The sequence below is a fragment of the Diceros bicornis genome, chromosome 3, assembly GCF_020826845.1.
Source record: "Diceros bicornis minor isolate mBicDic1 chromosome 3, mDicBic1.mat.cur, whole genome shotgun sequence".
NCBI classification, from domain to species: domain Eukaryota; kingdom Metazoa; phylum Chordata; class Mammalia; order Perissodactyla; family Rhinocerotidae; genus Diceros; species Diceros bicornis.
The window spans coordinates 9863332-9888617 of NC_080742.1; the positions used below are offsets into that span (position 1 = coordinate 9863332).

The 25286-nt window shown below is 37.8% G+C and overlaps 1 pseudogene; it reads left to right on the plus strand.

Annotated features, from left to right (window-relative positions):
* Window positions 1-15724: 15724 nt before the first annotated feature.
* Window positions 15725-17292, plus strand: LOC131422807 (glycine receptor subunit beta-like; annotated as a pseudogene).
* Window positions 17293-25286: the final 7994 nt, after the last annotated feature.

The window sequence follows — 25286 nt, forward strand, 5'->3', positions numbered from 1 at the left end:
ACAAGGGTGCCATGGGCTGAGGCAGGAGGGCCAGGATCCAAATCCCCTGGTCTCAGCCGGCTATGGCACCGCTGCCACACACCAGGTCTGTGCCTGGAAAAGGTGACTATGGTCACCCACTATTCAAGGATGTAGAGGAACAATCTGAAAGCTTCCGAGTAATTTCTCCTCTAGATTTACCATTGTCCCTGCTCCTCAGAGAAAGGGTAAGTTACATGTTGCAGTCACACAAGATAATTAAACAAATAATTTCATTTCATCTCTGCAGCCACTGGCACATAGAAGTGAGGTGTGTGGGCAAGCCAGGGGAGAGTGGAGAAATAGGGTTAATGAGAATGCTAGCACAGGCACCCATCTCCTTCTGAAAGTGTAACTTTGTCTGCATTGCTACCCCAAGGCAGTGGAGTTAAAGGAATCCAGTAGATGGACCCACGCAAGGGTACCAATAACATACCCTGTGTGTGTTTCTGCTGTACAGAAGCCAAACCTCTTTGGCCCTTAAGGAAAGACAGATAGGTATTAAGCATAGTATCTAAACTAAAGAAACTTAGGAAAGACCATTAAAAGGCACTGGTAGCCTAGCTTACCTCCTTAGCATAGTAGGAATTCTTTGTGGGAGGGGAGTTAGAAATGGAACTCTCCACAGAAATGGAGGAAAAAACATTTAAGTAAAACCTCTTTTTTAAAGTGTGAAACAATGTAAGAAGAGTTTGGAGATGACTTTACAAATTTAAACACTATTTACTTTGAGTATTTAACTGAAATCATATGCTGAATATTACACAAAAACTTAATTAGGCACATTCATCAGTTTGATTAATTGATAAAAGATTAACTAGGCCACTGTTTGGTTATTTATTATGAAAAAGTTGGAAATGAACATCAGCCCACACTGAGTTATATACTAACTATGGAAGTGGCCTTTGTGTGAGAGCCAAAAATTTATTTTTCTTACTTAAATATTTTCTCCACTTAAATACATGTGAGAGGAAGTAAATAAAAATATATGGAAGAGAAAGCTAAGGTTCTATGTCTGAAATGCGAATTAATTGAAAGTTGAGTTACTTTAATGAGAAAAAAATAATTTATTTTGCAATATGTTTATCAACACATTTTATAATTGAGGACAGCTGGAGGCCTTTATTTTTTTTTTTTTTTTTTTTTTTTTGTGAGGAGATCAGCCCTGTGCTAACATCCACCAATCCTCCTCTTTTTTTGCTGAGGAAGACGGCCCTGGGCTAACATCTGTGCCCATCTTCCTCCACTTTATATGGGACGCCGCCACAGCATGGCTTGCCAAGCAGTGCGTCGGTGCGCGCCCGGGATCCGAACCAGCGAACCCCGGGCCGCCGCAGCGGAGCGCGCGCACTTAACCGCTTGCGCCACCGGGCCGGCCCCGGCCTTTATTTTTTAAAATGATTTTGTTGGTCTTTCAATAATACAGTAAATGTGTTTTTTCTATAAAGTATTCAAAAATGTATAAAATAAAAAATAATACAATTAAAATCCTACCTAATCCCACTCACCACTCTGCAGAGGTAATCACTGCTAGTATTTTGGTATATAATTTTTCAGGCGTTTCCTATGCATTTATATAATGATTTGAAAAAAATAAAACTAGGGGCCTATTATACATAATTTCAGAACATGCCTTCTTCACTCGGCCCTTCATTGAGATTAGTTCTCACATCAATAAAGCTGATGCAACCTCATTTATAATGGCTGTGTTGTATTCCATGGTATGCATTACTCAACAAACCCTGGTGTTATTAGGGATTTAGGTTGTTTCCTAACAGAACATACTGAATAACTGAATAAACATCTTGATGGCTAATATCTGTGCACATCCATAATTAGTTCTTTGGGATACATTCATTTAAGTAGCATTGCTGGGCCAAGTATGCGCAGCAAGGAAAGTTCTTGATCCTATTGTCAATTATCCTCCAGAATGCCTGAGCCATAGATGTATCAAAGTACTGACTTTCCAACTCCTCCTTCCCATAGTTTTTATGAATTTCAGCTGGGAACTGGATGTCATCTTGGGCAAAGCTCCTGTCTTCATCTGTAAGCCATCACTGACAACATTCTTCACACGCCCAACATTCCAGGCAGCTGGGGAATGAATGATTGAGCACCTCAAAGGGTGTATAGTCAATAGACAGATAAATGATAGATAGATAGATGATTGATAGACAGATAGATAGATGGATAGATGATAGATAGATGATAGATAGATATAGATAGATAGATGATAGACAGATAGATGATAGATATATAGGTGATAGATAGATGATTGATAACTAGGTAGATAGATAGATATAGATAGATAGATAGATGATAGATATAGATTTTTTGACTTCTGGGGAAAGCCTGTGCAACCTCCTCAATGTTTTTCAATGAGTCAAGTTTAATAATATAACTGATCAGCTAGAGAAACCAAAGAATTTGGATGTAGCAGAAATGCCAATAGATTTTCTCTCTGTCCAGGCTTCCTTTAAGACACATGAGAACTTAGATAGCCTTAGTTTCTTACTTTCTGGTTTGAAACCAATGCAGTCTGACCATGCTTTTGGTTTCTGGCCTTGGATGCTTATAAGATTGTCTATTGCAAACTTACAGCAAAACTCCTTTACTTGAGCTAGCTCGAGGGGGCTTCCGTTTGGTGGAACCAGTCTCTGAAGAAAAAAGAAGGGCACATATTTACCACAAATCTCTACCTGCCGTTATCACCCACTCAAAAAGCAGAAATGGTTATCTGGAATCATGGCATGAAGAAGTCGAATGGGATCTCAGAAGCCATAATCCGGCATGCTGGAGAAAGGCTGCGTGAGGCCTTGTCTAATGTCTCACAGGTAGTTAGAGAAAGAACTGGGCCCCCAGAGTTCCTCACTTTTGGTTTACCAGGCCAAAGTGCACTGGTTTTTCAGAAACATAAAACCGGTCTATTAGAATATTCATTTATCACCACAGAAAGAGCAATAGGAGAACAAATTTCTGCTCCTGGGTGTAGTCTGATAAAAGCTGGTACTGACTGTATTTCTTCATGGGAAAACTTTTTTTTTTTTTTTTTTGGTGAGGAAGGTTAGCCCTGAGCTAACATCTGTTGCCAATCCTCCTCTTTTTGCTGAGGAAGATCGGCCCTGGGCTAACATCTGTGTCCATCTTCCTCTACCTTACCTGTGGGACGCCTGCCACAGCGTGGCTTGATAAGTAGTGCATAGGTCCTTGCCTGGGATCTGAACCCACAAACCCCAGGTCGCCAAAGTGGAGCATGTGAACTTAACCACTATACCACTGGGCTGGCCCCAGGAAAACAGTTTTTGAAAAGCATTTTACCCTGAGAGATATGTCACAGTGACAGGCATGCCAACCAAAAATTTTAGTCGATGGTCAACTTTGTGACTTAACTGATAAGCAAGCAATGTCATGTTCTCCAGATCAATGGAGCACCTAGAATAGGGTATCTACCTTAACATCAGTACCCCAAAGGAGACACTTCACCTCAGGATGGCAATGAAATAGTCCCCCTTTTTATTATTCAAACAACAGAGATAAACAAAAAGAAAAAATGAAAACAAAAGCACCCAAAATGTCAAAATTAGCATTTTGGTGTGAATCCTCCCAGGCTTTCTGCTTGAGTGTATGAATTTAATAATGCAGCATGAATATCTTTCCACATAAATAAATACATCTGCATTTTCATTCTTCACATCTGCATAGCAGCATGTATCAGAGTTTATTTTGCCAATAACTTTGGGAATGAACTTTTAAATGTGGTTCCGCATGCCAGGGTAGGATGGATTTTTGTGACACAAATAATTTTCTACTATTATTGAATTCTCAGGACCAGAAAATAAAAGGAGCACAAAAGAGTGCAGAGTGCAAGACATCAATGCTCTTCTGTATTTTGTCTAATGAGCATGTGTTACTTTTATAATTAGAAAATACTCCAAAAATATTATCAGAGACAGAGAGAGAGATGGAACGTAGTATGGTTTTAAGCCATGCAGATATGCAAACATGAAAACTATTTCATTGATTATTTGTGTGTTAGTCTGGGTCCTCAGAGAAGCAGGTGCCAAAATGGAATTAAATTAAATGTGGAAGGATTCTATTAGAGGAAATGCCTGTGAGAGAGAATGGGCAGGGAGCTCAATAAGGCTGAGAGAGCTGTCAGAGAGATGGAAGAGAAGAGGGAAGGAAGGTTGGGTGGAAGCATTTCAGACTGCCTCAATGTCTAAGGAAAGTTTGGCAAGGCGATGGGGGAGCCTGAGCCAAGCCAGCCATCAAGGAGTCCCTCGTCTCCCTCTCTGCCTTAATATAGCGGCACACTCAGTCACCGACTGGGAGCAACTCATGGGCAGCCTGGTCTTGGTGCAAAGGTAGCAGTAGATTTCAGAGCGTAGTGTCTGGATATGGTCTCTGTAGTTAGTCTGTGACTCACATCCTTATGGCCATCACAGTATGACAATCATAAAAATCATAAAAATATTGAAATTTTACCATTACATTGTCAGCACAACCTATAAAATGGTGGTGTCAAGCAGCAAAATGTCTTTGTCAACTTCTGTAATTGTCATCAATACACTATTTGAAGCCTTAAACCCCCAAAATTTCTATGTCTTCATGTCTTTTCTGTTTTACTTCAAATGTATTTAAGAGAAAATGTGCTGATTACAACTAAAGATCTTGCGGTATTTACTCTTCCACCTAAGAAAGGTCTCTTTCTACTAAAATGTAAGGAAACTTTTTTTAAGAGGTAATTAATGGCAGTAACAAAGTCCATGATGTGTAATTTTGCCTTTACAGGGTCAGACAGCATAAGTCTAATATATTTAGCTGCAATATTTGTATGAGATTAGTTTTATAACTAGATAATCTTAAAATATGTAGCTATAATATCTAGATGAGAACCCCCTTTATAATGGCAAGTTTGGATACCATTAGTGATATATTTTGAAAAGAGCATACTATATTAGCAATTAATTTTAGCTAACTGACAAGACTCATATCCAGAGGGCTGATCCCAAATATCACAAATTATAATAATATGAATAATAAAATGAGATGTAGAAAACTGAGGTTAAGCAAAAAATGGTATTATGAATAAAATTCCATCATGGTATTGAGGGATATCTAAAATTCTGTTGTTAAAGGAATGGGTTTTTAAAATTCATTAACATTTTTAGTCTTCTAATAATTTCAAATATTCGTTATGTCACTGAAATACTTCAGCAGCTGAAAATCACATGGACAATTGCTTAGTCAACTTTCTCACTTTATTAAAGGTGTAAAAAATTGCCTTTGGAGGTCATCCAAAGTAGCTTCCAAGGGATGAGAAAGTGCAGATACAGTTCAGGGAAGCATCAGTATCAGCGGACCCACTTCAGTGGAAGGAAAGGGCACCAAACAAGTCCAGAAAGTGGGCCATAAAATAGAGCAGAGCATATTTTGGGAAATCTGTCCATTTCCTGCAGGGCATGTGCTTACAGGGAACAGGATTCAGGGAGGGGATGCTGGAAAGCATTAGGATCCAACCAAGAAATCTTCAGGTCTCATCTTGGGAGGGGGATAGAGGGCCTAAGTAGGGCAATCAAAGAAACTCTGGCTTCAGGGCCAAAGTGTGTGACCAAGCCAGTCCTACAGGATGGGGACTATGTGGTGGAACTCATTAAGACACAGACCTCAGCCCCAGCTCTGTTTGGCTGCTGGGATAGAGGCCCTTCCCTCACAGGCTTACCATTGCCTCCCTTCCGAGCCAGTCCCTGTATTCAGACCCATATCCCCCCATCATGTGCTTATCATCATGCCTACAAATCTCAGCTCAGAGCTCCAAGCTGTGCCCACTGATTTTGCAGTCCTCAATTGTCTCAGTCACCATGGCCCGGGACATGCGTTTTCTGCCTAAAGTCCAGCTGAGATTCAAGATCAGCCCTCTAGCTGGAGCGCTGACAACTTTTTAGCCTTTTCTAACCTTTCTTCCCCAGGGCCAAGAAGATATTTCCAAGTACTGCCAACCCCAGCCCCTATGCCTGTCCATGCTGCTGTGTCCTCCCCACTAAAGTCAGTCCCCCCAAGATCAACACCAGCACAAACTAAGGTTTACTGGAATGTATCTCTTTGGACATTGATTATTCGATTTCTGACTACTTACCTCAAAGCTAATTCTATAATCTGAAAGAAACATCCTATCTCTGTGTCTTACTTATAAAACCTTTGTTCAGAGGTACACCTATATAGACAACTGAGTGAGGCATGCCATCTGCTGGTAAAATGCAATATTAATTTTAAGAGTTTGCTGTTTTAATGCTTTTGAAGTTCTGGACCATTTCTGAGGTAATAACAGTGAGTCACTTAACACTGTCATATTAGGAATACCCAAATACTGTCAGGCATGTAAAACAGCAGATAATAGTATTCGATTTGAAGGAGTGGGGAATGCGAAGGAAGTGAGGAGGTGAATATTTTTACTATACTTATTTCTCTGCACAATCCAAAGAAAGCCAATAATTGATTTACCCTAATTAAAAAAAAATGCATTCTGAAGAAAAATTGAGAAATATCCTTACTGATAATTCACATGTAACTAGATTTTGTATAATTTAACAATTCAGATGAATGTCCACAGGTGTGTTTCTCAAACATACTGTTAGAACAATTGAGTTTTGAGGTGAGTAATGTGTTACTAATACTAAACGATCAAGGGGTGACGTCAGCAAGATGGAAGAGTGGGAAGCCCTGTACCATCCTTCCTCCCACAAACTCACCAACTCAGCAACAAATTCCCTTTGTGAGAAATCCAGAAACTAAGTGAAAAGCTCCTGTACTCTAGATGACTGTGAAACCAGACTCAGCAAAGCTGGTAGGAAGAGTCAGGACACCCTCTCGCTTGAGTCCCTGCCCCCAGCACAGCACTGTACAATCAGAAAGAGATCCTTTAACTCTCGGCTTCCCCTAGAGGAGGGAAGGAGCTGGTGTGCATGTCCAGTGCCCCAACTTTGCTGAAGGGGATCCCAGAGGACTAACCTCTGTCTTGTCAGTCTTGGAGCTTAAATGGATCCACCACAGCTTAGCAGCCTGGAGGAGAACAGAGACGGCAGTTTGGATTGGCAGACACCATAGCTCCCCCTCTTGCCCAGTGCAGAGACCAGATGAAAAAGGAGAGGTCTTGAGAGAGGGCCCACATCGCATACGGGCAGTAGGGCTATATGGGGTCTGGCTGTAACAACCTATCCAGCTTCCACATCAGGGGCACAGTATGGGCACCTGCTTGTCCCAGGCAGATGGTCAGGTGGGTGGGAGTGGGCCCTGGCCAGACAGGCCTAGATGGTATGGATGCCTGGGACCAGGTGCAGGGGAGCAAACTGCACATGCACGTGGCATACAACTCTCAGCATTCAGAGAGGCCAGGTTCCTGTCCTCATGTCTAGGCTGTGTAGACAGAGGCTGGGTCCTGAGTGCAAGTACCTGGGGGCCACACTGCTCTGCCAAGGTCTAGCTCACTCAAAAACAAAGGCACCTAATTCCCTGAAGTCAGATCTTGTGGGATCTCAGAAGGCATGCCATGCTCTGCTGGACCAGGGAATTGAAAATGAGAGACCCAGGAGCCCTGATTATCAGAGAAGTTCAGATAAATCTTGTACAGATAGCAGGGCCATGGTGGAAAGAAAGAGAGAAAGAGAGAGAGAGAGAGAGAGAGAGAAAGAGAGAAAGAAAGAGAGAAAGAAAGCAAGCAAGCAAGCAAGCAAGAAAGAAAGGAACTGAGCCCAGGTCTCAGCTTCTCCCTGGGGGAAGAAAAGAGTAGACCTGTGTGTATAGAGCCCCAGCTTCTCCAAGGGGGCTCTCCAGAGGACTGACCTTGGTCCTGCCAGTCTTGGAGCTTGGATGAGTCCACTCCATCCTAGCAGCCCAGAGGAGAATGGAGATGGCAGCTTGGTCTGGCAGACACCATAGCTCCCCCTCCTGGCTCACCATAGAGTGACTTGACAAAAAACACAGCTGCCTACTTCTCCCTCAGGAGGTAAAAAGTTGGTAAAGGCCCCCAAATCTCTAGCCAAACTGATTTGTGGGCATCATGTCCTACATGAGGCCAGTCTATGAAGACCAGGAGAGGTGCCTGCTTTGTCTAATGCACAAATATCAAACTAGAGAGTTAAGGAAAATGAAGAATTAAACAAAGATGTTCCAAACAACAGAACAAAAATAAATCTCCAGAAAATGACCCTAATGAAATGGAGTTATATGATTTACCTGAAGAGAATTCAAAATAGTTGTTATAAAGATGCTCACTGAGGTCAAGAGAATAATGAATGAACAAAGTGAGAATTTCAACAGAGAAATAAAAAATATTGAAAAATACCAAACAGAAATTAGGAAACAGAATAAGACAGTAACTGAACTGAAAGTTTTACTAGAGGGGTTCAACAACAGACCAGACCAGGCAGAAGGAAGGATCAACAACAAGCAGCATCATCACAAAGATTCAATCAGAGGAACAAAAAGGAAAAAGAATGAGGAAAAAGTGAAGACAGCTTAAGAAACTTATGGGATACCATCAAGCAGGGCAATAAACATATTACAAAAGCCCCAGGGAGAAGAAAAAGAGAAAAAGGACCAGAAAGCTTATTCAAAGAAACAATAGCTGAAAACTCCCCAAATCTAGAGAAGGAAATGGACATCCAGATCCCAGAAGCCCAAAACTCATGAAATATAATGAATCCAAAAAACCACACTGTGACCCATTATAATCACATTGTCAAAACTCAAAGACAAAGAGAATTTTGAAGGCACTAAGAAAAAAGTAACTGGTCACAAACAAGGGAATTCCATAATATTATCAGCAGATTTTTCAGCAGAAACCTTACAGGCCATAAGGGAGTGGGATGACATATTCAAAGTGCTGAACACACAAAACAAAAACAAAACAAAAAAACCTGCCAACCAAAAGTACTATACCAAACAAAACTATCTTTCAAAAATGAAGGAGAGATAAAGACAGAAGATCAATAAGAAAACGGAGGATTTGAACAGCAATATAGACCAAATGGACCTAACAGATATATACAGAACATTCCACCCAAGAACAGCAGAATACATATTTTTCTCAAGTGCACACAGATCTTTCTCCAGTATAGATCACATGTTAGGCCATAAAACAAGTCTCAACAAATTTAAGAAAATTAAAATTATACAAAGTATCTTTTTGATCACAATAAAATGAAACCAGTCAATAACAGAAGAAAAATTGGAAACTTCACAAAAATGTGGAAATTAAACAACAGACTCTTGAACAAGCATTGTGTCAAAGAATAAATTAAAAATATACTAAATAAAAATAAATAAATCAATCAAAATTAGAAAATACCTCAAGACAAACAAAAGTGAAAATACAATATGCCAAAGCTCATAGGATGCCATTCTAAGAGGGAAGTTCATAGTGATAAATGCATACATTAACAAGAAGAAAGAATGGTAACTATGTGATGTGATGAATGTGTTAACTAACCTTATTGTGGTAATCATTTCACTACATATATGTATATCAAATCATCATACTGTAATGTTCAACTTACACAATGTTATATGTCAATTATATCTCAATAAAGCTGGGGAAAAAAAGAAGAAAGACCTCAAGTAAACAATCTAACATTACACCTCAAGGAGCTAGAAAAAAACAGAACAAACCAAGTCCACATTAGCAAAAAAAAAAAAAAAAAAAAGGAAATAACAAAGATTAGAGCAGAAATAAATGAAATGGAAAATAGAAAAACAATAGAAAAAAATCAACAAAACTTAGAGTTCATTTTTTGAAAAGATTAACAAAATTGACAAAACCTTAGCTATACTAAAAAGAAAAAAAGAGAAGTCTCAAATAAAATCACAAATGAAAGAAGAGATATTACACCTGATGATATAGAAATAAAAAGGATAAGAGACTACTATGAAAATTATATACCAACAAACTGGACACCTAGAAGAAATAGATAAACTCCTAGAAATATACAACCTATAAAAACTAAATCATAAATAAACAGACAGCCTAAACAGACCTATAACTAGTATGGAGATTTGGAGATTGAATCAGTAATCAAAAGCCTCTCAACAAAGAAAAGCCCAGGATCAGATGGCTTCACTAGTGAATTCTACCTAACAGTTAAAGGAGAATTAATGCCAATCCTTCTCAAATTCATCCCAAAAATTGAAGAGGAAGGAACATTTCCAAACTCATTGTATGAGGCCAGCATTATCCTGATACCAAAACTAGGTAAAGACCCCACAAGAAAAGAAAAACTATAGGCCAATATCCCTAATGAATATACATGCAAAAATCCTCAACAAAGTACTAGCAAACCAAATCCAACAGCACATTAAAAGGGTCATGCACCAGGGGCCAGCCCGGTGGTGCAGCGGTTAAGTGCGCACGCTCCACTTCAGTGGCCTGGGGTTCGCAGGTTCAGATCCCGGGTGTGCCCTGATGCACTGCTTGTCAAGCCATGCTGTGGCGGCATCCCCTATAAAGAGGAGGAAGATGGGCACGGATGTTAGGCCGGGGCCAGGCTTCCTCAGCAAAAAGAGGAGGATTGGCAGATGTTAGCTCAGGGCTGATCTTCCTCACAAAAAAATAAAATAAAATAAAATAAAAGGGTCATGCACCATGACCAAGTGGGATTTATCCCTGGGATACAAGGATGGCTTAATATACTAAAACCAATTAATGTGATACACCACATCAACAGAATAAAGGATAAAAATCACGATTTTCTCAATACATATGGAAAATGTTTGACAAAATTCAACACACTTTCATGACAAAAACTCAAAAAACTAGGAATGGAAGGAAAATGCCTTAACATAATAAAGGCCATACATGAAAAGCTCACAGCTAACGTCATACTCAATGGTGAAAAATTGAAAGCTTTTCATCTAAAATCAGGAACAAGGCAAGGATGTCCACTCTTACCACTTCTATTTTACACAGTATTGGAAGTCCTAGCTAGAGCAATTAAGCAAGAAAAAAAAAAATAAAAGCTAATCAAACTGGAAAGGAAGAAGAAAAATTATCCCTATTCGCAGACAATATGATCTTGTATTAGAAAATCCCAGACTCCATAAAAAAACTGTTAGAATTAATAAATGAATTCAGTAAATTTTGCAGGATACAAAATCAACACACAAAAATCAGTTGCATTTCTATACACTAACAATGAACTATCTGAAAAGTTAATTAGGAGAACAATTCCATTTACAACAGCTGCAAAAAGAATAAAATACTTAGGAATAAACTTAACCTAGGAAGTGTTAGCTTTATATACTGAAAACTACAAAACATTGATGAAAGAAACTAAACAAGACATATGCAAATGAAATGACATCCTATGTTCATGGATTGGAAGACTTAATATTGTTAAAATGTCTGTACTATCAAGGTGATATATAAATTCAATGCATTCCCTACCAAAATCCCACAGACACTTTTTTACAGAAATAGAAAAAAAAACAATTCTGCAATTTATATAGAACCACTAAAGACCACAAATAGCCAAATCAATCCTGAGAAAGCAAAACAAAGTTGGAGGCATCACACTTTCTGATTTCAAACTATATTACAAAGCTATTGTAATCAAAACAGTGTGGTACTAGCATAAAGACAGGCATATAGACCACTGGAGCAGAATAGAGGGCAAGAAATAAATTCGTGCATATATGGTCAATTGATCTTTGACAAGGATGCCAAGAATACACAATGGGGAAAGGATAGTCTCTACAACAAATGGTGTTGAAAAACTGGATATCCACATGTAAAAGAATGAAATTGTACCCTTATCTAACATCATACCCAAAAATCAACTCAAAATGGATTAAAGACTTAAACATAAGACATGAAACTGTAAAACTCCTAGAAGAAAACATAGGGGAATAGCTTCACTACATTGGTATTGGTAATGATTTCATGGATGTGACACCAAAGACACAGGCAACAAAAACAAAAATAAACAAGTAGAAATAAATCAAACTGAAAAGCTTCTGCATAGTAAAGAAAATAATTAACAGAGTGTAAAGTCAAGCTATAGAATGGGAGAAAATACATCTGATAACAGGCTAATCTCCAAAATACATAACTCCATAACAACAATGAAAAAACCTAATAACTCCTTTTAAAAAATGGGCTAAGAACATACAATGGAGAAAGGAAAGTCTCTTCAATAAATTGTGCTGGGAAAACTGGACAGCCACATGCAAAAGAATGAAAGTAGACCATCTGCTTTCACCATTCACAAAAATTAACTCAAAATGGATCAAAGACCTGAAGGTGAGACCTGAAAATATAAAACTCCTTGAAGAAAATATAGGCAAGACACTATTTGACATTGGTCATAAAGGAATCTTTTCGGATACCACGTCTACTTGGACAAGGGAAACTAAAGAAAAAATAAACAAATGGGACTTCATCAGACTAAAGAGCTTCTACAAGGCAAATGAAACCAGAATCAAGATGAACAGACAACACATCAGTTGGGAAAAAATATTTGCAAAACATATATCTGACAAGGGGTTAATCTCCATAATATATAAAGAACCCACACAACTGAACCACAAAAAAACAAACAACCCAATCAAAAAATAGGCAGAGGAAATGAACAGACACTTCTCCAAAGAAGATATACAGATGGCCAATAGGCATATGAAAAGATGTTCAACATCACTAATCATCAGGGAAATGCAAATCAAAACTGCACTAAGATATCACCTTACACCCGTCAGAATGACTATAATCACCAAGACAAAAACCACAAATGTTGGAGAGAATGTGGAGAAACAGGAATTCTCATTCACTGCTGGTGGGAATGCAAACTGGTGCAGCCTTTATGGAAAACAGTTTGGATATTCCTCAAAAAATTAAAAATAGAAATACCCTATGAGCCAGCTATCCCACTACTGGGAATCTATCCAGCAAACCTGAAATCAACAATCCAAAGAGGCTTATGCACCCCTCTGTTCATTGCAGCATTATTCACTATAGCCAAGAAGTGGAAGCAACCCAAGCGTCCCTCGACTCATGACTGGATAAAGAAGATGTGGGATATATATACAATGGAATACTACTCAGGCATTAAAAAAAGACAAAATAGTCCATTTTGCAACAACATGGATGGACCTGGAGGGTATTATGTTAGGAGAAATAAGCCAGAGAGAGAAAGACAAACACTGTATGATCTCACTCATATGTGGACTATAAACCAACATACAGACAGGGAGAACTGAATGGTGGTTACCAGGGGCAAGGGGGTGGACAGAGTGGGCACAAGGATTGAAGGGAGGCATTTATATGGTGACTGATAAACAATAACGTACAACCAAAATTTCACAATGTTATAAACTATTAAGACATCAATAAAAAAAAAATGAGCTAAGGACTTGAATAGACTTTTCTCTAAAGAAGACAGACAAGTGGCCAATAAGTATACAAAAAAATGCTTATCATCAGAGAAATGCAAATAAAAACCACAATGAGATATCACCTCACACCTGTTAGGATGGTTTTTATCAAAAAAACAAAAGGCAACAAGTGTTGTTTAGAATGTGGAGAAATCGGAGCCCTTGAACACTATTGGTGGAAATGCAAAACGGTGCAGTCCCTATTGAACAGTATGGAGGTTCCTCAAAAAATTACAAATAGAACTACCATGTTATCCAAGAATCCCACTTCTGATTATATACCCAAAAGAATTAAAATCAGGATCTTGAAGAGATATTAACATCCCCATATTCACTGCAGCACTAATCACAATAGCCAAGATGTGAAAACAACCTGAATGTCTACTGACAGATGAATGGATATAGCAAGTGTGGTTATATACATACAATGAAATATTATTCAGCTTAAAAAAGAAGGAAATTCTGCAATATGTGACAACATGGGTGGACCTTGAGGATATTACGTTAATTGAAATAAGCCAGACACAGAAAACAAGTGCTATACGATTCCACTTATATGAGGTATCTAAAACAGTAAGATTCATAAAATCAAAGACTGGAATGGTGGTTACCAGGGCCTGGAGAAAGGGGAAAATGGGGACTATTAATCAATAGGCATAAAGTTTCAGTTAAGTAAGATGAATAAGCTCTAGAGATCTGCTATACAACATTGTACCTTCAGTCAACAATCACTTATTGTACACTTAAAAATTAAGAGGATAGGGGCCGGCCCGGTGGCGCAAGCGGTTGGGTGCGCGCGCTCCGCTGCAGCGGCCCGGGGTTCGCTGGTTCGGATCCCCGGCGCGCACCGACGCACTGCTTTGGCAAGCCATGCTGTGGCGGCGACCCATATAAAGTGGAGGAGGATGGGCACGGATGTTAGCCCAGGGCCATCTTCCTCGGCAAAAAAAAAGAGGAGGATTGGCGAATGTTAGCACAGGGCTGATCTCCTCACAAAAAAAAAAAAAAAAAAAAAAAATTAAGAGGATAGATCTCATGTTCAGTGTTCTCATCACAAGAAAATTTAAAAATACTAAATGATTAAAGTTTGTGAGTATCTTTATTAACTACAAATTAGGATGGAAAGTTAATCCTACAAGAATATCATTCTCACTCACTCACATTACAATATGTTCTTCTGAGTGGAATGAAAAGGAAGGTTGTCACAGCCAAGGTACTGGAAATCACATAGAACCCTGGCTATAAGCTTAAGAGTGTATCACTGTTGTAAACATCATTCAAATTACATCCTGAGAAGGGAAAATGCCAAAAACAGTGAATACTTTGGTTAATCACTGTCTCCTATCCCCAGAGAGATTTGCATTATTTTACTATCAGGGAGCTAGGTACCTGGCCTACACTGTCCTGTAGTTAGATAGTAAATTATATAAATCAATATGTCACCTTTTCAGACTTTTCTGCTGGAATGCTTAGAGTCAAATTTTTGGCCAACTCTAAATATACCTTAGGGCCTTGCAGTATGCATTTCGTATATAACTTCACGCCTGGCTTCATTAAATTTATTCTCCTCTCTTCTTCCCCATATTCCATGTTCCTCTCCAATTATTTTGTTGAATCTTGTGTACATTTATATAAGCCACCTTAAATCCTCTGAAAAAATAGGGTAAAAAGAAACATTAAGATTTGTTGGGGGTTACATTTTTTTATTGTTATTATGCATAGCCGCATGTTTTTCACATGGTTGAGTTAAGTTATTAGCTTGAGGTAACATTGAGTTTTCCTCCAAAGAATGTCTTTCTTATTATTCCTCCCAGGAAGCAATGCCACATAGTTATGTGTTGATGTGAACTTATATGCATTATCTTCTCAAAGTTCTAGGAAAAGAAAGACTACACTTGGTGAGACACATCACAATGCTATATGCTAATTTTAAAGCAGCTGTGAGTTTCCATCTTGCACACAAATCTCTGACGTGGTATAATCACAGAGCTTAGGAGACGGTCGCTTTTCTTTACCTATATACTGTCTGACTGAGCAAGCAAGGAATCAACAAGGATGAACAAACCAATAAAGTTAATGAACAAACTCTTATGACAGGGTTGAAAATATTAACTTGCGAACATTCCTGGCAGCAGATATGGAGGGGCAATCTGGGGGCTGCAGCATCACAGCATCCCCTACAGGCAGAACAGGATTCTCAATTGAAGGGGAGCTTAGAGATCACCTCACTTAAACCTTTGCTTTAAAGCCAGCGGTCAGTAGAGAACCTTGCCTGAGTATCTGCTGACTCCTGAAAAGGCTATTGGTCAGTTATGATCCCAGGATAAGACCAAAGTTCAAAAGCATTCCTGTTGATATACCAGTCAACATTTTTATTAGCAGTTTTGGATCCATTCAAGAGACAACAATGGACTACAGAGTTAACATTTTCCTGAGACAAAAATGGAACAATCCCAGGCTGAAGCTCCCTGGCGATTTTCAGGGCTTAGATGCACTGACAGTGGATCACACATTGCACAAGTGTCTGGAGACCTAATTTATTTTTTGCAAATGAAAAAACTGCCAATTTATATGATGTAACATAGGAAAACATCCTCTTTATTTTGGGGGATGGAGATGTCCTTGTCAGCATGAGGTTATCTATTCTTTTTCATGCCCTTTGAACTTGACTTTGTTTCCCATGCATACAAAAAGTTGCAAGATGCAGCTTAAGAGCTTTGTTTACACAACTGATGATTCATGATTTATCTGGCAGTCAGGGAGTCCTTTCAGTTAGAAAAAATTGCCTTGCCTCAATTTGATACTAAAAAGGAAGATATTGAACATGGTAACTGTACAAAATACTATGAAGGCACTGGCTACTACACATATGTAGAAGTCATCTTCACCCTAAGGAGACAGATGGGGTTTTACATGATGGGTGTCTATGTCCCGACCCTGCTGATTGTGGTTCTCTCTTGGCTTTCCTTCTGGATCAACCCAGAAGGTGCTGCCAGATGGCTCCCCTGGGTATCTTCTCAGTACTCAGCTTGGCCTCTGAGTGCATAATTCTTTTTCTTTATTTTGTGAGGAAGATCAGCCCTGTGCTAACATCTGCCAATCCTCCTCTTTTTTTGCTGAGGAAGACTGGTCCTGGGCTAACATCCACGCCCATCTTCCTCCACTTTATATGGGACGCCACCACAGCATGGCTTGCCAAGCGGTGCGTCGGTGCGCGCCCAGGATCGGAAACGGCGAACTCCGGGCTGCCGCATTGGAGCGCGCGCACTTAACCATTTGCACCACTGGGCCAGCCCCCTGAGTGCACAATTCCTGCTGCCGAACTTCGCAAAGTGTCCTACATTAAGGCTCTCGATGTATGCCTCCTGGCTTGTCTTTGCTTTGGGTTTGCTTCACTGGTGGATGCTGTTGTCCAGGTGATGTTGAACAACCCCAAACGAGTTGAAGCAGAAAAAGCCAGAATTACTAAGGCTGAGCATGCAGATGGGAAAGGCGGAAATGAAGCTAAAAAGAATACTGTGAATGGTCCAGGGACTCCTGTGCACATTAGCACTTTGCAGGTTGGAGAGATCAGATGCAAAAAGGTTTGTATTTCCAAGTCTGATCTGAGATCTAATGACTTCAGCATTGTTGGAAGCTTACCAAGAGATTTTGAATTACCCAATTATGACTGTTATGGAAAACTTACTGAAATCAACAATGGACTTGGAAAATCTCAGGCAAGGAACAAGAAGCTGCCCTGCCAAACCCGTTATTCCAACAGCAGCAAAGTGAATTGACCTTTATGCAAGAGCATTGTTACCTTATTGTTTCTTGCTCTTCAATGTTATATATTGGTCTATATATTTACAATAAATCTTTCCCATTTGTATAAAATAAAATCCCATTTCATTGTGACCAACCTTATTCATAAATGCCAATCTACGAAATATGTTTCATTTTCGTAGGTACACATTGCATTTTGGATGCCATTTGATTGTAATAAAAATGTGGCACCTTAATTTTGAATGGCAGCACGGTCTTGTAACATCTGTGCTCTAATAATGATATATATATGTAGAGTAAACATATTGCTTTAGGAATAAATGAAGGATAATCATACTACATAATATAAATCCAAACAATTCTCTTCACTTACTGTAAATTGCAAATACTTCAGATAATTCTCATAAGATGATATGCACACTAAATACTGCTATGGTCACCATTCTTATGTATGTAGTACGTCAAATTTCCTGCCTTATGATTTTCAGAGAAAGCCATTTTATTCTTGTATAATTTTAGATGGTATCACAGATTCAGCGAAATTATATTACATATTGTTTAAACTTTGTAAGCAGAAATATATCACTTATAATTATGTGTCCTCTGTGGAGAAATAAAGTTCAAAAAATTACTAATTTGTAGAATCAGCTAATTTTAAAGTGTGCTCGTGCTGTCAAAATGCCAGATAATAAAACACAGTAAGCCTTTTTAAACAAAACAAAATATTAACTTGTGAGTAACCACAGTTTTTCTACTTTTGAAGCCTTTCAAGGCTTCAGAACTGCTGGTAAAGCGAAAGGTGAAGAAGACGACTGGAAGGAGCTGAGAAAGACAATAGGACTGACTGTGCACCTGTTTAGTTATCATGGTGGAGAGGTGCGAGTGGGAAGGGCAGGGGAAGTGAGGAAGCAGCTGTGGGGCCAGGGGGACTCTGAGGACAGAGATGCCCACTGAAGACTTTTAAGAATTTGTTGTTGTTATGTTTTGTTTGAAAAAAAAAAATCCTTTATTTGGTATCTCTTCAAGAAACTGTGTTAAAGGCTTAATTTAAATAAAATTTTGGTATCAGGATGACATATATTTTCTTTTAAATGTGCCATAAGACTAGCCTAACTTTGTATCATTTTAGGAGGAGCTTTGGAGAACTTTGTTGTGAGCAATTTTTGTGACTCCATTTTTTACTATTTTTATTAAGGTAAAATATATATAACAAAATTTACCATTTTAAGTGTAAAAATCAGTGACATGAATTACATTCACATTCTTTGCAACCATCACCACAATCTATTTCCAAAATTTTCATCACCCTAAACAGAAATTCTGAACTCAATAAGAAATAACACCCAATTTCTCCCTCCCTCCAACTCCTACAAACCTCTAATCTGCTTTCTGTCCCTACCAATTTGCTTATTCTAGGCATCTCTTATAAGTGGAATCATACAATATTTGTCCTTTTGTTTCTGGCTTATTTCATTTAGCATAATGTTTTCAAGGTTCATCCATGTTGTAGCATGTATCAATACTTCATTCCTTTTTACAGCTGAATAATATTCCATTGTATATATATACACCACATTTTGTTTAACCATTCCTCTGTTAATGGGCACTTGGGTTGTTTCCACTTTTTGGCTATCGTGAATCATGTTTTTACGAACATTGGTGTACAGACATATGTTTACATCCCAGTTTTCAGTTTTCTCAGGTATATATCTAGGAATGGAATTGCTGGGTCAAATGGTAATTCTACGTTTAACCTTTTGAGGAACTGCCACACTGTTTTCCACACATCTGCCCCATTTTATATTCTTACCAGCAGTGTACAAGGGTACCAATTTCTCCACATCCTTATCAACAATTATTTTCCCTTTTTTATTATAGCCATCCTAGTTAGGTGTGAAATGGTATCTCATTGTGGTTTTGATTTGCATTTCTCTAATGACTAACAGTGTTAAGGCTCTTTTCATGTGCTTGTTGACCATTTGCTTATCTTCTTTGGAGAAACATCTATTCAAGTCCTTTGTCGATTTCTGATATTAAAGCCTTATCAGATATAAGATTTGCAAATATTTTCACCCATTCTGTGGGTTGTCTTTTCACTCCCTTGACAGTTTCCTTTGGGGCACAAAGTTTTTAATTTTGATGAAGTCCAATTTATCTATTTTCTCTCTTGTTGCCTGTGCTTTTGGTGTCATATTTAAGAAACCATTGCCTAATCCAATGTCCTACAGATTTTCCCCTATGCTTTCTTCTAAGAGTTTTAGAGTTTTAGCTCTTCAATTTGCGTCTTGATCCATTTTGAATTAATTCTCGTATATAGTGTAAGGTAATGGTACAACTTCATCATTTTAAATGTGGATATCTAGTTTTTCCAGTACTATTTCTAGAAGAGACTATTCTCTTCTCATTGAATGATCTTGGCATCCTTGTCAAACATCAACTGACCATGAATGTGAAGGTTTACTTACAGGCTCTCAAGTCTATTCTGTTGGTCTATATGTCTGTCCTTACGCCACTGCCACACTGTTTTTCACTGTTGTCACTTTGTAATAAGTCTTGAAATCAGAAAGTTGGGGTACTCCAACTTTGTTCTTTTTCAAGATTGTCTTGGCTATTCTGAGTACCTTGAAATTTCACATGAATTTTAGGATGAGTTTTTCCATTTCTGCAAAAAATACCATTGGGATTTTTGTAGGAGTTGCATTGAATCTATAGATCACTTTGGGTAGCATTGTCATCTTGATGATATTAAGTTTTCCAATCCATGAACACAGGATGTCTTTCTACTTATCTATGTCTTCTTTAGTTTCTTGCAGCACTGTTTTATATTTTTCAGTGTTAAAGTCTTGCATTTGTACACTGATTAAATTTATTCCTAAATATTTTACTCTTAAATGCTATGGTAAATTTAATTAATTTCCTTTTTAGGTTTCTAATTGCTAGTGTATAGAAACATAAATGGTTTTTGTATGTTGTTTTTGTATCCTGCATCTTTGCTGAATTAGCTCTAATAATTTTTGTGTGTGTCTGTAATTCTTTAGGATCTAATAGATACAAAATCATGTTATCTGCTAATAGAGATAGTTGTACTTTTTTCTTTCCTATTTGGATGCTTTTATTTCTTTTCCTTGCCTAATTACTCTTGTTAGAACTTCCAATAGTATGTTAAATAGGAGTGGCAAAAGTGGTGATCCTTGTTTTGTTCCTGATCTTAGAAGAAAAGCTTTCTGTCTTTCACCACTGAGTATGATGTTAGCTGTGGATTTTTCATATACGGCCTTTATCATCTTGAGGAAGTTCTTTTCTTCCTAGTTTATTGAGTGTTTTTATCATGAGAGGGTATTGGATTTTTGTCTAATGCTTTTTCTATATCAATTGAGATAATATCTGTTTTTTCCTTCACTCTATTAATGTAGTGTATTACATGCATTGATTTTCATATATTGAAATACCTCTGTATTCCTGGGATAAATCTCACTTGATCATGCTGTATAATCCTGTTAATATGCTGTTGAATTCAGTTTGCTAGTATTTTGTTGAGGATTTTGGCACTGATGTTCATAAGGCATATTGTTCTGTACTTTTCTTTTTCACGTAGCCCCTTTGGCTCTTGTATCAAGGTAATACTGGCCTCATAGAATGAGTTAAGAAATGTTCCCTCCTTTTCAGTTTTTTTGAGGAGCTTGAGAATTGGTGTTAATTCTTATTTAAATGTTTGATAGAACTCTCCAAAGAAGCCATCTGGGCCTGATCTTTTCTTCGTTGGGAGGTTTTTAATTACTGATTTAATCTCCTTATTGATTATAGGTCTATCCAGATTTTCTGTTCCTTCTTGAGTCAGTTTTAGTAGTTTATGTCTTCCTAGGAATTTGTGCATTTAACCTAGGTTTATCCAATTTATTGGCATACAGTTGTTCATAGTATTCTCTTATAATCTTTTTTATGTCTGTAAAGTGGGTGGTAATGTTCCTTTCTTCAATTCTGATTTTAGTAATTTGCATTTTCTCTTCCTTTTTTTTTTAGTCAATCTAGCTAAAGGTTGTCAAGTTTTTTGATCTTTTCAAAGAATAACCTTTTGGTTTTGTTGATTTTCTCTATTGATTTTATATTCTCTATTTCATTTCCTTCCACTCTAATCATTATTATTTCCTTTTTTCTGCTAAGTTTGGGTTGAATTTGCTCTTCTTTTTCTAGTTCCTTATGGTGTAAATTTAGTTTATTGATTTGAGACTGTTCTTCATTTTAAAGTAATCATTTACAGCTCTAAATTTCCCTCTTGGCACTGCTTCTGCTATAAGCCGTAAGTGTTAGTATGTTGTGTTTTTGTTTTCTTTCATCTCAAGGTATTTTCTAACTTCTTTTGTGATTTCTTCTATGACCCATTGGTTTTAAGAATGTGTTGTATAATTTCCACATATTTGCAAGCTTTCCAGTTTTCCTTCAGTAATTGATTTCTAGTATCATTCCATTGTAGTCAGACAAGATACTTCATATGATTTCAATATTTTTAAAATTTATTAAGATTTTTTGGTGGTCTAACATATGGTTTATCTTAGAGATGTGCCATGTGTACTTGAGAAGAATGTGTATTCTACTGTTGATTGGTGGAGTGTCCTGTATATATCTTTCACGTCTAATGGGACTATAGTATTGTTCAAGTCCTCTATTTCCTTTTTAATCTTCTGTCTTATTGTTCTACCCATTATTGAAAGAGGGATATTGAAGTCTCTATTATTGTGGAACTGTCTATTTCTCCCTGCAGTTCTGTCAAAGTTTGCTTCATGTATTTTGGGATTCTGTTGTTATGTGTGTATATGATTTTTACAGTTATATCTTGATGAATTGAATCTTTCTCAATATATAATATCTTCTTTTGTCTCTTATAAACCTTTTTGATGTAAAACATATTTTTCTGATAAACATATAGCCACCTTAGCTCTCTTTTAGTTACTATTTGCATGGAATATATTTTTCCATCCTTTTATTTTCAACCTCTTTGTGTCTTTGGATCTAAAATGAATCTCTTGTAGACAGCATATAAATGGATCACATATTTTAATCTTTTCTGCCAACCTCTGCCTTTAAATTGGAGAATTTACTCCACTTATACTTGAAGTAATCACTGATTAGAAGAATTTACTTCTGCCACTTACCTATTTGTTTTCTGTATGTCCTATGTGCTTTTGTTCCTCAATTTCTCCATTACTGGCTCTTTTTGTACTTGGTTAATTTCTTTTCGGTGTACCATTTTGATTCCCTTTTTTTCTGCAATTTTTAAAAACTTTTCTTAGGGTAACCAATAAGGAATTCCCACTTGGGAATTATAACTAACGTTCTTAAACTTCTAACAACCTACTTTGAATAATACCGACTTAGTTTCAATAGTATACAAATGCTCTGCTCCTATACATCTCTGTCTCTCTCTCTCTTTTATATAATTACTTTCACAGATTGCATATTTATACATTGTGTGCCCATTAACATATGTTTATAATCATTACCTTATTTATATTTGTCTTTTATATACTATAGAAAACAAAGAGGAGTAAGAAATCAAAAGTACAATAATACTGGCTTTTATATATACCTATGTAGTTACCTTTACCAGTGTTCTGTGAGTTACTGTCTAGTATCTTTTCATTTCAGTTTGAAGTACTCCCTTTACATTTTTGTTAACTTGGGAATGTCTTAGTTTCACCTTCACTCTTGAAGGATAGTTTTGCTGGATATAGAATTCTTAGTTGACAGTTTTTTCTTTCAGCATTTTAGATGTGTTATCCCACTGCCTTTGGCCTCCGTGGTTTCTGATGAGAAATCAGCTGTTACTGAGGATTCTATGTATATAACAAGTCATTTCTCTCTTACTGCTCTCAAGATTCTTTGTTTTTGGCTTTTTACAGTTTGATCGTAATGTGTCTCAGTGTGTATCTCTTTGAGTTTCTCTTGTTTGGAATGCATTGAGCTTCTTGGATGTGTATATTTAAGCATTTCATCATATTTGGGAAGTTTTCAGCCATTCATTCTTCAAATATTCTTTCTGCTCCTTTCTCTCACTCTTTTCCTTCTGCAATTGCCAAAATGCATATGGTGGCCTGCTTGGTAGTGTCCCACGGATCCCTTAGGCACTGTTTACTTTTCTTTCTTCTCTTTTTTATTTCTGCTCCTCATACTGGATAATTCCCACTTTCCTATCTTCCAGTTCATTGGTTCTTTCTTTTGCCTGCTCCAATTTGTTTTGAACCTCTCTAGTGAATTTTTCAATTCCATGATTGAATTTTTCAGCTCCAGAATTCCTACTTTGTTTATTTTTGTAATTTATCTTTATTCATATTCTCATTTTGTTCATGCATCATTTTCCTGACTTCCTTTAGTTTTTTTATCCATGGTTTCCTTAAGCTCTTTGAGCATATTAAGATAGTTGATTTAAAGTCTTTATCCAGTAAGTGCAATATTTGGGCTTTGTCAGGGATGGTTTCTGTCCATTTTTTCCTGTGAATGGGCCATACTTTCCTATTTCTTTGGATATTTTGTGATTTTTTTGTTGAAAACTGAGCATTCAACTATTATAATGCAGTAACTCTGGAAATCAGATTTTCCCTCTTCCCCAGGGTTTGCTCTTCTGGATTAGTGAAGACTTAGCGTGTGTTCAGCCAGTGTTTTGACTGACATTTCCTTGAAAGCCAAGAGTTTAAAGACAACAACAACAATGAACCACCTCTTCAAGGCTTTGTGGACTGGCTCTGTGCTGTGGCACTTCTTTAACACTTAGCCAAGCCATTTACAATTCTACATCAGCCTTCACTTCCTGTTTGTACTGAGCCTATACATCAGCCAGTGGTGAAAACTTAGGATCTCTCAGATCTTTTCTGAGCATGTATCTTCTCCTGGGCAAGTGCATAACTTCCTAAATTCCCCAGCATGCACTAGTCTTTTTGAACATCTTCATTTTCCAAAGAAACACTCTCCCCAGCATTTTGTCCCTGGCATTAGGTAGTCTATTATATGTTTCAACCATAATCTTTGGCCCCAGGCAGCTGTGGGATTTTTGATCACCATACAATGTTTTCCAGCAATGCCCATCACTTTTCCTCCCTGAGTGTTTTCCAGGTTAAGTGAAACAGAGATGAGTGCCTTGTGTCATCCTTCAGGTAGCCTCCAGACAGGTTAGAACAGAAAAACACTATAGTTTGTGAATAATATCTGCTCTGTTCTGTCTGGTGAGAGACAGAGTCCCACACTGGGAACACAGGCTACACTCTTTAAGACTGTCAAAAAGCTAAGGAAGTGGTAGGGCAAGGGCAAGTAAAAATGTCACAAAGCTTTCATATCATTTTTAAGTTGCCTTTTTGTTGATTCAGCATTCACTTGGTTGCTTTAAACCTCTGATTATTTTCCAGAGTTCTAACAAAGTTGGTTCTGACAGTTTCTTGTTGTTTTTGCAATGTTCCTATGGAGGAATGGGAGCTTGGAGCTGCCTACTCCACCATTGTGCTGACATCACACCAATGGAGCCTTCTTGACTCCCGTGCTCTGAAGGCCTGACTTACTCTCAACTCAGATGCCTTCTTCCCAACATGACCAAAATGGAACTCACGGTATTTCCTTCTAACCTACTTCTCTCTCTGGGTTCCCCATCTGGGAATGGTTAGATCATTTTCTTAGTTACTCAAGCTAGGTAGCTTTATCTTTTCCCACTTATTCGGTAGAGTGGGAGTCAATCATCAAGTCCTGTGGATGCAATGCAGACTTCTAAGAATTCTCCAATCATTCCACTTACCATTAACCCACCATTTCGACATTAGTTCAGGTTGCTGTCATCTTTCACTTTGATCATTGCAATGCCTCCTGCCTGGAGAGCTTGCATATCATTTTCCCTCTCCATCTCCTATATGCATCTGCTCAAAGCACTCTGTGCTTACCCTTAAGAACCCTTGAATACATGTTAATTTTCTATCTTCTGCTTTTATAGTCCTAAGCTCCTTTAGGACAAGGAATATATATATTCAGCCCTGCAACAGTGTCCAGAAAGCTGAACAAATGATTCTTGAGTGTCTGAAACAGACCCACAATACTAGCCCTCAGAGTGA